This window comes from Oryctolagus cuniculus, chromosome 14 (assembly GCF_964237555.1).
Source record: "Oryctolagus cuniculus chromosome 14, mOryCun1.1, whole genome shotgun sequence".
Classification (NCBI taxonomy): Eukaryota; Metazoa; Chordata; class Mammalia; order Lagomorpha; family Leporidae; genus Oryctolagus; species Oryctolagus cuniculus.
Genome location: NC_091445.1, coordinates 19,715,779 through 19,728,004, shown reverse-complemented (window position 1 = coordinate 19,728,004; position 12,226 = coordinate 19,715,779).

The following is a 12,226-nucleotide window of genomic DNA, read 5'->3' as shown; positions in this document are numbered from 1 at the left end:
GATAGGAGCAGCCCTGTGGACACAGCTGAGGACACCTGGACTCGGCTTGCTTACAGGGACACAGATTCCCAGAGTATCTTCAGCATGAGTGAGCCTTGTGGTTGTGGCTTCAGTAGGGGCTGGTTTACCTGCCTCAAGACAAAGACAGGACAAAGAGATGATCAAAGGCAGAGTCCACTGAGCATTTAGGTTCTACAGGAAAGAAGTATTTGCGGCAAAGTTCTGAAGATCCTTGGCATTCGCAGACTCTTTCTGTCGGTCAGGTTGTGAGGAAGCCACAGGGCAGGAAGAAAGATTCCTGCTTTAGACAGAGTCATTCTCAGTGAGACGGGCAGGGAGACCCCCAGCACAGGCCAGAGCTGTGGGGACAGCCGGACATTTCTCGTGCGTGCTAGTTTGTTACGCCAAGCAGTTAAGCCGTTCACAGCCCACATTAGAAGGCCTGGGTCTGATTCCGGCTCAAGCTCCTGACTCCAACTTCCTGCCCGTGCAGATTCAAGCTGTGATGGCTCAAATAATGGGGTTCCTGCCACCCGTGGGGGAGACCTGGGATGAGTTCCCAATGCCCAGCTCCCTGCTCCAGCCCTGGCCTAGCCCCAGCTACTGTGGGCATTTGGAGAGTGAATCAAGGGAACTTTTATTCCCCCTCAAATAACACAGAAGCTGCCTCTGCAATGGTGGGTTCCAGGGAAACCCTGCTCCACTGTCATTTCAGGGACTAGAGGTAATCGCCAGGGTTCTCGGCTCCAAGGTCACGTTGTGTCTGCTCCATTTGGACTAGCTAAAATGGGTTTCTCATCTCCCTCTGCGTATCCCCTGACTTAACTCAGTTCTAGATTCAAACCTTGCACAAATGCAACTATATTAACTAAACCTAAATTCTATTAGATAACACAGAGGTGGAAGAAGATAGGAAAAGCAGTTTTTGGCTTCCTTAACCTGTGAGCTCTTCGTGTGCTAACGCGTGCTGTAAGTTACCAGGACTGGAATAAGTGGCACAGCAATCCCTGAGCTCAGCTTAGCATGGGCCCGTTTTCAGCAAGCATCATGCAGGAGTAGAACAACCCTGGCTCCTAATTCCCACCTCAGTACTCCTCACCTTATCTCTGTGGGAGAGAATCTGTTTGCTCCATATTCATGCTCCTGCCATAGCTATTTTACTACTCATGAATGGTATGTGACATTGTGTTACATTCAAAGTTAATTTTTGCTTTTAAATAGACTCATGGTGTAAAGATGACTTTATTGGATACCGGTTCATGTCCCGGCCGCTCCTCTTCTGATTCAGCTCTTTGCTGTGGCCTGGGAAAGCAGTAGAGGATGGCCCGAGTGCTTGGGTCCCTGTACCCATGTGGAAGGCCTAGAAGAAGCTCCTGGCCCTGGGCTTCAGATTGGCCCAGCTCCAGCCATTGCAGCCATTTAGGGGAGTGAACCAGTGGATGGAGGACCTTTCTGTCTCTCCCTCTCTCTGCCCATAACTTTACCTCTCAACTAACTAAATAAAAAAGATGACTTTATAACAATTATGAGTGCATTTTTTAAATGAAGGAATAAAAAAATTATCAAAATAAAATGCTCTCCAAAGTCTGTGAAGCATTAATACTGGTGGTATGAACATTAAGAATAGTAAAAACAGAAGGGACCACACCGCAGTTCTTGATTGAGTCCCTTTTCTCTGTGTAGAGCATTTTCCCAAGGAAAATGGTACAGCCCAGCTTTGCACTCTGTGGACACCATCCTTGGATACTCTGAAACGCTGTCAAGTTGATGGGGAACCCTTGGGTGAGCTCCTGATTAGTCCACAAGCGACTGCTCCAGCAGGACAAGGACCCTGGTTGGGGGGGGGGAACCCACTTCCTTTGCCTCAAATTCCCTTCAGCATCCCTGTCCACACACAGTCAAGGGTGAGCCAAGTCCTTGGCCCTGCCCATGTAAAGGCACTTTGGTCCCTTGGGCAAAACTTGGCGGCCATAATGGGTTCCAGGTGGCGCGCGGCTGAGTGCCTGCTCAGCATCCTGCAGCTTCCCTGGCGTTTCAAAGGGCTCCTACCAGGCTGCTGTCAGCCCCAGGCAGAAGGTGAAGCTGCCCTTTGAGCATGTGCTTTACCTCTAAGGGAAAGGAAACGGCTTCCTGGCTTCCTTCCGGACAGCAGGGCGAGCTCAGGTTACCCGGATGACTCGGGAGATGGGACAGAAAGCAGGCCTGGATCAGCTTGAGGAAGGCACTGATTTCAGAGGCACAGGCAGAGCTCCCAGGACCCTGGGGAAGGGGAAGGGGAATTTTTTTCATCTGCAAATCTTCATAGCTCTTGGAGACTTTTACACGCCAACATGTTATGAAGTGAAAATCCTGTGGCCATCTGGGCTGCAGAGAGAGATGATCAGTATTTGATATTCACTGCACAGAGATAGACATGGATGTGCGTGGGGAGCAAGACGGGAATGAGATTCTGTGTGCAAATGATGTCTGTTTTATCACAATGGACCCAGCAGACTTGCCCCCCTCCACACTTGGCTGAAAAACAGTGGAATTTCTTAGAAAACTGAGATGTTCAGACATTTTTATGCCAGGTGGAAGAACACCTTTGTCCCAGTTTACTCAATCATTTCAGTGGCTCTACGAAGGACATCCGTGTCAACACAGCTCAACAACATGATCCCAGGGCTGAGAATTCCACAGGAAGCATCTGGCCTTTGGGTCTCAGTAGTCCATAGGCCTTCTACTGATCGACACTATCTGCAGAGGGTTCATTTTGGCCTGGCCCAGGCTGTCAAAGAGAAGAAGCTGGCACAGGTTTTGGCAAAGCAGTTAGGGCACTGTTTGTGATGCCCACATCCCCTGTGGCAGAGTGCCTGGCTTCCAGTGCTGGCCCCGCTCCTGATTCCAGCTTTTTTCTAATGCACTGTCTGGGACACATCAGGCAATTGCTCAAGTGCTTAGGTCCCTGCCACCCACATGTCAGACCCAGACTCAATTCTGGGTTCCTGGCTTCAGCCTGGCCCAGCCCTGGTATCACGGTCTTTGGGGAGTGAGCCAGTGGATGGGAGTTCTTTCTCTCTCCTCCCACCTCTTTCCTTTAAAATAATATATAAATAGGGGCCAGTGCTGTGGCGTAGCAGATAAAGCCACTGCCTGCAGTGTCAGCATCACATATGAGCGCCGACTGGAGTCCCGGCGGCTCCTATTCCAGTCCAGCTCTCTGCTATGGCTTGGGAAAGCAGTAGAAGATGGCCCAAGTCCTTCGGCTTCTGTACCCACATGGGAGACCTGGAAGAAGCTCCTGGCTCCTGGCTTCGGATCAGCACAGCTCTGGCCATTGCGGCCAATTGGAGAGTGAACCAGCAAATGGAAGACTCCTCTCTCTCTCTGCCTCTCCTTCTCTCTGTGTAACTCTGACTTTCAAATAAATAAATAAATCTTTAAAAAAAGAAAAGAAAAGAAAAAGCCAGGACCCAGACCCAGGCATTCCAGTGTGAGATGAAGCAGTCTTTTAAAAAAATAAAAAATATATATAAATAAAATATTTACATTTGTTTTTTAACTATTTATTTGTTTGAAAGGCAGCATGACAGAAGGGAGGAGACAGAGAATCTTCCATCTTGCTGATTCACTCCCCAAATGGCCACAACAGTTAGGAATGGGCCGGGCCAGGCCAAAGCCAGGAGCCTGGATCTCCATCCAAATTTCCCATATGGTGGCAGGGACCCAACTACCTGAGCCATCCCCTGCTGCCTCCCAGGGTGCACATTAGCAGGGAGCTGGAATGGGAAGCAGAGCTGGAACTAGAACCCAGGCTCCACCATGTGAGATGTGGGTTTATTGCTACACCAAATATCCCACCCCAGCATATGCAGCCCCCCTTAAGGAGGGGTTCTTTATTGAAAGGAGTACCTATAAGGACAGAAACCTCAGACACTGGCAAACGTAGGTGGGTAAAGTTATGAGCCATTGTTTGCCAGCAGAGGCAAATAATAGTTATAATAATAATAAAAATAAAAATAATAATAAAGGCTGTAATAATCCCACCCCCCACCCTATCCAGCCTATCCAATTTACTCTCAAATGATGTCATTTTGTAGAGTGGCTGAATGTGCAAATGTTCTGCAAAATCCCCACATGGTCTGACCGATAACAAGAATCCAAATCTACTTCATGATTTTTTTAGATTTGGATCCCAGAGCCCAGGGTCAGATTCAATCACAACTTTTTATTCTCCCTACCACCCACCCCATATCTGCCATGTCCTAAATTCTCAGATACCGTTGCTCAAAATCCTGTTCCTCCTTCCAGCCTGATCCACTCACTGGGGTCACATCGCATCCCGAGGTATTCCAGCGCTTAGTAAAGGTTAAAATTCTCTTCCAAACCTAGATGGTCCTTGCATGGTTTGAGGGGGTCAGGGAAATCCAAATCCAACTTTTCCTCCTTGGCCCAACACATGGGGCGGCCTGGGGGCCTCCAGGGCCCTGCCTGAAGACAGGCACTCCCCATGGCCCAACTTGGCAGGGTCATGGCTGCGGTTCTGCCCCTAAGTTTCTCCCAGTTGCCCCCATGCCAAGCACATGAGGAGAGGCTGTTCCATCTGGTTCGGTCCCTTCCAGTGGTACTGGCATTCCACCTGCTACCTCCTCCAGCACCTGAGGGTATGAAGTGAACAACTGTGTCCCCCACATACAGGTGGCCCACACACCTGGCTCCTTGAATTCCTGACATGGTCTCATTCCAATGAGAAGCCCCTTGCATTGCGCCTCTGACCGCGCTGTCTCTTTGAACAATCCCTCGGTTTTCCAGTTTCCTCCTAAAATGGCCTCTGTGGGACTATCCTGCCCCTCCCCCAGGCCTTGCTCTCTGCCCAAGGTCTCCAGACACAGCTTACTTCCCTCTTCCTCCTTCTCTATTTCCTGTTCTGGAAGCAACCCATATTGCCTTGCACTCATGAAAACCAAAATACGAACGCCCACAGAAGGAAAGGCTTGGGTTGTCTGCTTCACCCCTCTTGCTGGCTGTGAAGTGATGCTCTTGTATTTTGTGGTTCTCCCAAGTGAGGACTGTTCCAAGGCGTCTGGAACATGCCCTGCACGTCTTCGATATTTCTGTCGCCATATGCGTCATGGTCCTTTCCTCTAGCTCTTCGCAGTGTAGCTTGGGTGTCTCCATGGTTGACCTGTCTTGCACAGACTGGGAAGCAATAAGTTGCTTAACCAGGGATTCCAAGAGCTATTTGCCACGTCTGCTTATTTGCATTTGGCTTCTCACTCAATGCTCCTGTTCGTGGGCACAGCAAATGTTCATTCGTGTCCTGAAGTTCTCAAACATAAAATTTGTTAGTTTTCCTCATGAAACGGAAAAACCTTAAGTTTTTGCAGGTTAGTAAAGCAGTGTACTATAGAACTACAGGGCTGAAAAAAAAGATATAATAAAAAAAGCATTAGGGGGGCCGGCGCTGTGGTGCAGCGGGTTAATGCCCTAGCCAGAAGTGCCAGGATCCCATATGGGCACTGGTTCAAGACCCGGCTGTTCCACTTCTGATCCAGCTCTCTGCTATGGTCTGAGAAAGCAGTAGAAGATGGCTCAAGTCCTTGGGTCCCTGCACCCGCATGGGAGACCTGGAAGAAGCTTCCTGGCTCCTGGCTTTGGATTGGCGCAGCTCTGGCCATTGCAGCCAACTGGGGAGTAAACTAGCAGATGGAAGACTCCTCTCTCTCTGCCTCTCCTTCTCTCTGTGTAACTCTGACTTTCAAATAAATAAATAAATCTTTTTAAAAAAGCATTAGAGCACCAGATTTAGCTTTAAAAATCAAAAGAATGGCATCTTACTTCTTTTCAATGACATTCACTTGTTGCCTGACACTGGGCAAATCATTTGCCCTAACTGCACTGCTCATTCCTCCTCATAAAATGAGGAGCAGGAGAGAAGCAGTGCAATAGGCTACCTCTAAGTCATGTTGCAAGTGAATTCTAGGATTATGAGGGTCACATCACTATAGAAAGCATTTCAGAATAACAATTATGAAAATACTTCAAAACGTTCATGGAAACCAGAATTAAAAGACACTTATTTTTGAGCAAAAAAATTTTTTTATTTGACAGGTAGAGTTACAGACAGTGAGAGAGAGAGACAGAGAGAGAAAGATCTTCCTTCTGTTGGTTCACTCCCCAAATGGCCACCACAGCTGGCACTGTGCTGATCCAAAGCCAGGAGCCAGGTGCTTCTTCCCGGTCTCCCATGTAGGTACAGGGGTCCAAGCACTTGGGCCATCCTCCACTGCCCTCCTGGGCCACAGCAGAGAGCTGGACTGGAAGAGGAGCAACCAGGATTAGAACTGGTGCCCACGTGGGATGTCAGCACCACAGGTGGAGGATTAACCTAGTGAGCCACAGCGCCAGACCCAAGCAAAAAGTTTTGAAATCCATGCATGGATTTTATTTTTCTTTTAAAGATTTCTTTTATTTATTTGAAAGTCAGAATTACAGAGAAGGAGAGGCAGAGGGAGGAAGAGAGAGAGAGAGAAAGAGAGGGAGAAACAGAGAAACAGAGAAAGGGAGAGGGAGAGAGATCTTCCATCCATTGATTCACTTCCCAGATGGCCAGGACTGGGCAGGGCTGAAGCCAGGAGCCAGGAGCTTCTTCCAGGTCTCCTACATGGGTGCAGGGGCCCAAGGACTTGGGCCATCTTCCACTGCTTTCCCAGGTGCATCAGCAGGGAGCTGGATTGGAAGTGGAGCAGCCAGGACTCGAACTGGTGTGCACATGAGATGCTGGCAGTGCAGATGGCTGCTTAACCTGCTATGCCCCGGCACCGCCCCTACATCGATTTACATAATGCACATTTCTCGTGAACTTTTGGAAGCCCCTCGTAGAATAAGATCAGTTGTCCTGCAGGCAACACTCCCTTCTGGGGCCTTCACATCCATTCAGTGTCCTTCCCAGTAGCTCTGTGAGCCTGGTGTCTTCTGGGGCCACAGGGTTCTGTTTCAATTTTCCGTTTTTGTTAGTAAAGCATGGATGCTTCAGAAAAAGTGGAGCAAGCCCAGTGTCCCCTGCCCCCACCCCGTGCACCTTCCTGTGGTCCTGGAGCTTCTCCATCAGGTGCTCCTGGCCATGTTCTTGGCAGTGAACTCCGCCGTGGCACTGACGATAGCACTGCCGCAGTGCTCACGGCCGGAGGATGCAGGAGCCCACATCCCTGCCCAGCCAGGTATTGGAGGCAGATTCTGTTGACGGCAAAAACAAAACGCAGCAGCCCTTCAAAGAAAATCCAGTCTGCACTGTTCACTAAGATAAAGACATTTTTAGTTTTCTAAGAAATTTATCCCCGACTAAAATATAACATCATGAATAGAAGCATTTAGATAAGCAGCTTATAATTTGAGCCAATAAACATTAGGGAGACTAGAAAAACCCCTAAAAACCAATGCAAAAGTGTGTGTTGGTGCATGTGTGCATTTCTCTCAAAAAGAGTTTCAAATGGACCAGTGACCCAGGAGATGCTACAAACCTGACTGCTATGTTACCTCCACTCAGAGCTCCGAACAGCCTGCCCCAAGGTAGAGAAAATTCACACAAGTATTGATTTCTATGTATCTTTTGAATCACTTTCTGAACTTTTTTTTTAAGTAGTTAAAAAAGAAAAGCAGAAGTTTATATCAAGAGACAGGGTCTGGAAGAGGTTGTTGTCTAATCTCCAGCAGCTGTTCCTGAAACTGTTGATTTTCTTTGTTGTTGCCAAGTAACTCTATTTGCATTTAACTGCAGCTTAGAGCACCTTTCTCAGAGCAGAGAATTATGGGAGGTGCAGTTACCAGTTCTGAAGCAGGTGGGTAATTCAATCCCTGCATTGCACTGGGTTAGTTTTGCATTTGCTGCATTGGCTGAGATACATAAAATCACTCTCTTACAGCCCTGTAGGTCAGTGGTCTGACCTGTCTCGCCAGCTCAAGTCAAGGCTTTGACAGAGTCCCTTCCTGACCTTTTTCAGCCACTGGAGACTGGGCGCCCCCATCCTCAAACCCAGAAAAGGACAACGGAGTCCTGCTCATGTCACTTCACTCTGATTTCCTCTTTCACTTCCAAGGTGACCCAGGACACTCTCTATTTTAAAGTCAGTTCATTAATAACCTCAATGGCATCTACAAACTCAATTCCTCTTTGCTGTGTCAGGTTAACAAATTCAGTTTCCAGGGATTAGGTCACGGACATCTTTGGGGCACCATTATTTTTGCCTCCCACAGTGTGGTTTTAAACTTCAGACATAGAAATGAACCCAAAATATACCAGTTACAAATGGAAGAAAGGCAAACCATTTCTACTCCCTGCAGACATTCCAGACTCGCTTGGTTTTGGAGTCTGTCAAGCCAATTTACTGCTCCTGAATGATCTGCTACCGAGGACAGGTATGTGTTCCTCTGAGGTTTGGTACAGTTTTCCAGCTATGGATCCTGTCATATTAGGAAGACGTGAAATCAACTAACTTCTTAACTTAAAAAATTCATAAAGAACGAAACTAGAGAATATTGAACAAAGGTACATAATGTTTTGTGGAACATTTGTTCTGGCTAAACATATCTGAGTATAGTCCTGAGTGGCAGGGGAAAATACCCTGTTAACAAATCTGAATTATGCAAATTAGTTCACTGCATATCTTCACACTGGTCAGCATCAGCTCCTTTTCTGGCTTTGTGTCCCTTCTCCCTCATTCTTCACTTCCATTCACACCCTTGTTCCCCATAGGCCAACTGGTATGATGGTTGTCTCTTTGGTTATATGTGTATTCTTGCAAGATGTATCACATTTGGGAGTATGTTTTTTAAAATCTACATAAAGTTACAAAAGCTACATCTGGTCCCTTCCTTTGCACTGCTGAAAAGTTATCCATGGTGGTGCTGGCCACATTCACTCTATGCCGTTTTCTGAGCCAAGTCAAAATTTTAGAAAGCCACTGGTGCAGTGGGCACATCCGGGGTCGCCTGGAGAATCCTGGGGGCAGCTTTCCTCATCCAAGACACATTTCTAAAAGTGTCCTAGTGAGGCTCCATTCCCAGCCATTTAGGTCCCCAGATGTCCCTGTTCCCAAACTGAATTAGTGCACAACGGACTCCATCCAAGTCCTCCACGTGGGTGGCAGGAATCCAAGTACTTGGACAATCATCTCCTTCCCGTGTGCGCTGGCAAGAAGCTGGATCAGAAGCAAAGGCAGAGGTGCCATCTGATCCCAGGCTCTCTGATATGGGACGCAGGCTTCCCAGCAAGCAGCCTTACCGGTGTACCACCATGCTCAACCAGGTATACGTCTTTTGAGGCGATGCTTGGCGAAAGGAAAAGTACTCGTGAAGCCCTTCTGCTTCTTCCTGGGGTAGATCATTATGTCAAGGCAGAGCACTTGTGCAATTGAGATACGAGCTGAACTAGCCACTTCTTTTTTTTTTTTTTTTTTTTTTTTTTTTTTGGACAGGCAGAGTGGACAGTGAGAGAGAGAGACAGAGAGAAAGGTCTTCCTTTGCCGTTGGTTCACCCTCCAATGGCTGCCGCGGCCAGCGCGCTGCGCCAGGCGCACTGCACTGATCCGAATCCAGGAGCCAGGTGCTTCTCCTGGTCTCCCATGCGGGTGCAGGGCCCAAGCACTTGGGTCATCCTCCACTGCCCTCCCGGGCCACAGCAGAGAGCTGGCCTGGAAGAGGGGCAACTGGGACAGAACCCGGCGCCCCAACCGGGACTAGAACCCAGTGTGCTGGTGCCTCAAGGAGGAGGATTAGCCTAGTGAGCCGCGGCGCTGGCCACCACTTCTTTCATAAAACACCATTTCCACTTGAAAAAACAAACCCTAACTATGGCTTCTCAATGAAACATCAGTATTCAGTGGACTTTTTTTCAAGAAAAGAAAAAGTAATAAGCATAGAAAATGAGGTTCAGCATCACCAGCCACTAGGGCAATGCAAATTAAGATGATGAAATTGGGGCTAGTGTTGTGGTGCAGCGGGTTAAGCCACCACTTGTGACGCCAGAAGCCCATATGAGTGCTGGCTGCTCTACTTCTGACCCAGCTCCCTGATGAAAGACCTGGGAAAGCAGCTGAAGATGAGTTGAGTGTAACTTTAGGATTCTGACTTTGGCTTGGCCCAGTCCTGGACTTTGTGGCCATTTCGGGAGTGAACCAGTGGATGGATCTCTCTGTCTCTCCCTCTTTCTTTGTAATTATGCCTTTCAAATAAATAAATGAATTTTAAAAGTTATAAAATATAACAGCCCCAAATTTGAAACAAATAAAATGTCCCTCAATAGCTAAGTGGTTAAACAAACTATGATACAGCCATACCATGGAAGATCTTTTAGCAATAAAAAAGAACAAACCATTGAAATGTGCAAAAATTGGAATGGATTGCAAGGGCATTATGCTGAATAAAAAAAAAAAGACAAACTCAAAAGGTAATGTGCTACATGATTGCGTTTATACAACATTCTAGAAATAACATTATGTATATAAAATAAATTATTGTCTGCTACTTCAGGACAGTGAGGAGAGAGAGATGGGCATAACTAGAAAAGGGAATCACAAGGAAGATCTTTGTAGTGATGGAAGAGTTCTCTATCTTGGCTGTGGTTGTAGTTACACAAATCTACACATGTGATGAAATGCAGAGCTACATATTTTATGCTATTGTCAATTTTCTGGTTTGATATTTTACAATAATGATGCAAGATGTGGCTGCTGGGGTGGACCGAGTGAAGGGTGCACTGGATCTCTCTGGTACTACCCTTGCCACTTACTGTGAAACTGCAGTTATTTCAAAAGAAAATGTTAAAACAGACTTGGAGGTTAAGGCGTTGGTTACAACACCTGCAGACCACGTTAGAGTCAACTGGATTCTGCTCTTGGCTCCAGCTCCTGATTTCAGCTTCCTGCTAATGTAGACCCTGGGAAATAGCAGTCATGGCTCAAGTAGCTGGGTTCCTGCCATCCACATGGGTAGTTCCTGGCTCCCCACTTCGGCCCCTTGGCCATCATGGGTATTCAGGGATTGAACCAGCAGATGGGAGAGCTCTCCTCCCCCCAATAAACTTTTCTTTTTTAAAGATTTATTTATTTGAAAGGCAGAGCTACAGAGAGACAGAGGCGGAGAGAGTGAGGTCATCCGTCTGCTGGTTCACTCCTCAGTTAGTTACTAGTTTGTGCTTTTGTTATGAATGTGTTTCGGTTTTTGCCGAATGCTTTTTATGCATCTAGTAAGGTGATCCTGTGGTTTTTGGCTTTTTATTCTATTGATGTGATAGATTATTTTTTAATGATTTATTTATTTATTTGAAAAACAAGTTACAGAGAGAGGGAAAGACAGGGTCCTTCCAAGGAACCATCAATAAAGTCAAATAATGACAACTCTTTTGGGACTGAGGTCCATACTGTTCCCTTCAGGGACAGGAGTGTAGGTAGCAGGAGCAGGTCTACAATAAGTTAAATGCCACTAAGCACTAAGATTCCACTTAGCTAACATTTCCGGGGTTGCTGCAAGATTTTGGTTAATTCCCAGATTTCTGAAAAAGTTGGTTTTCAGCATTTTTGCTGATTTTTCCCCTGCTGTGTTATGGAGTGGTGAGCTATCAGAGGTCCTTACCCTGCCATTATCACTAGCATCTCTCTGCTGTTACATTTTAAATATTTCCTATAGTAAAACTTGGAAGCTTGTGTTTGATTTGTTTATTCATTTTGGGTTTTCCTTTTTCTTAAATTATGAAAGGACTACATGTTAGCTATGAAAGTTTCAAGTAATAAATTATTTAATGGAAAATAAAGAAATCCCTTGCTTTGTGTGCCTCATTTACCCCACACTAGTACTTCCTTCATTGTCTTACACTCAACAAATTATTGAGCACCTGCTATATGTGGATCAAGGTAGTGCCATCAATGATTTGCTACCCAGTTTTTGTTGTTGTTGTTGTTGTTGTTTTTGACAGGCAGAGTGGACAGTGAGAGAGAGAGACAGAGAGAAAGGTCTTCCTTTTCTGTTGGTTCACCCCCCAACAGCCGCTGCGGCTGGTGCAACGTGCTGATCCGAAGCCAGGAGCTTCTCCTGGTCTCCCATGTGGGTCCCTCTTATTAGTTTAGGCTGGGCTGAACGTATCCTCTGTGAGCACGCGGTTCTGTCAGTTGTTCACAGAATTGGTCTGGTGAGACGCCAAAGAGGAAATGTCCCTGGAGCAGGTGTAGACTGAGGAGCCTGAGCTGCCGTAATC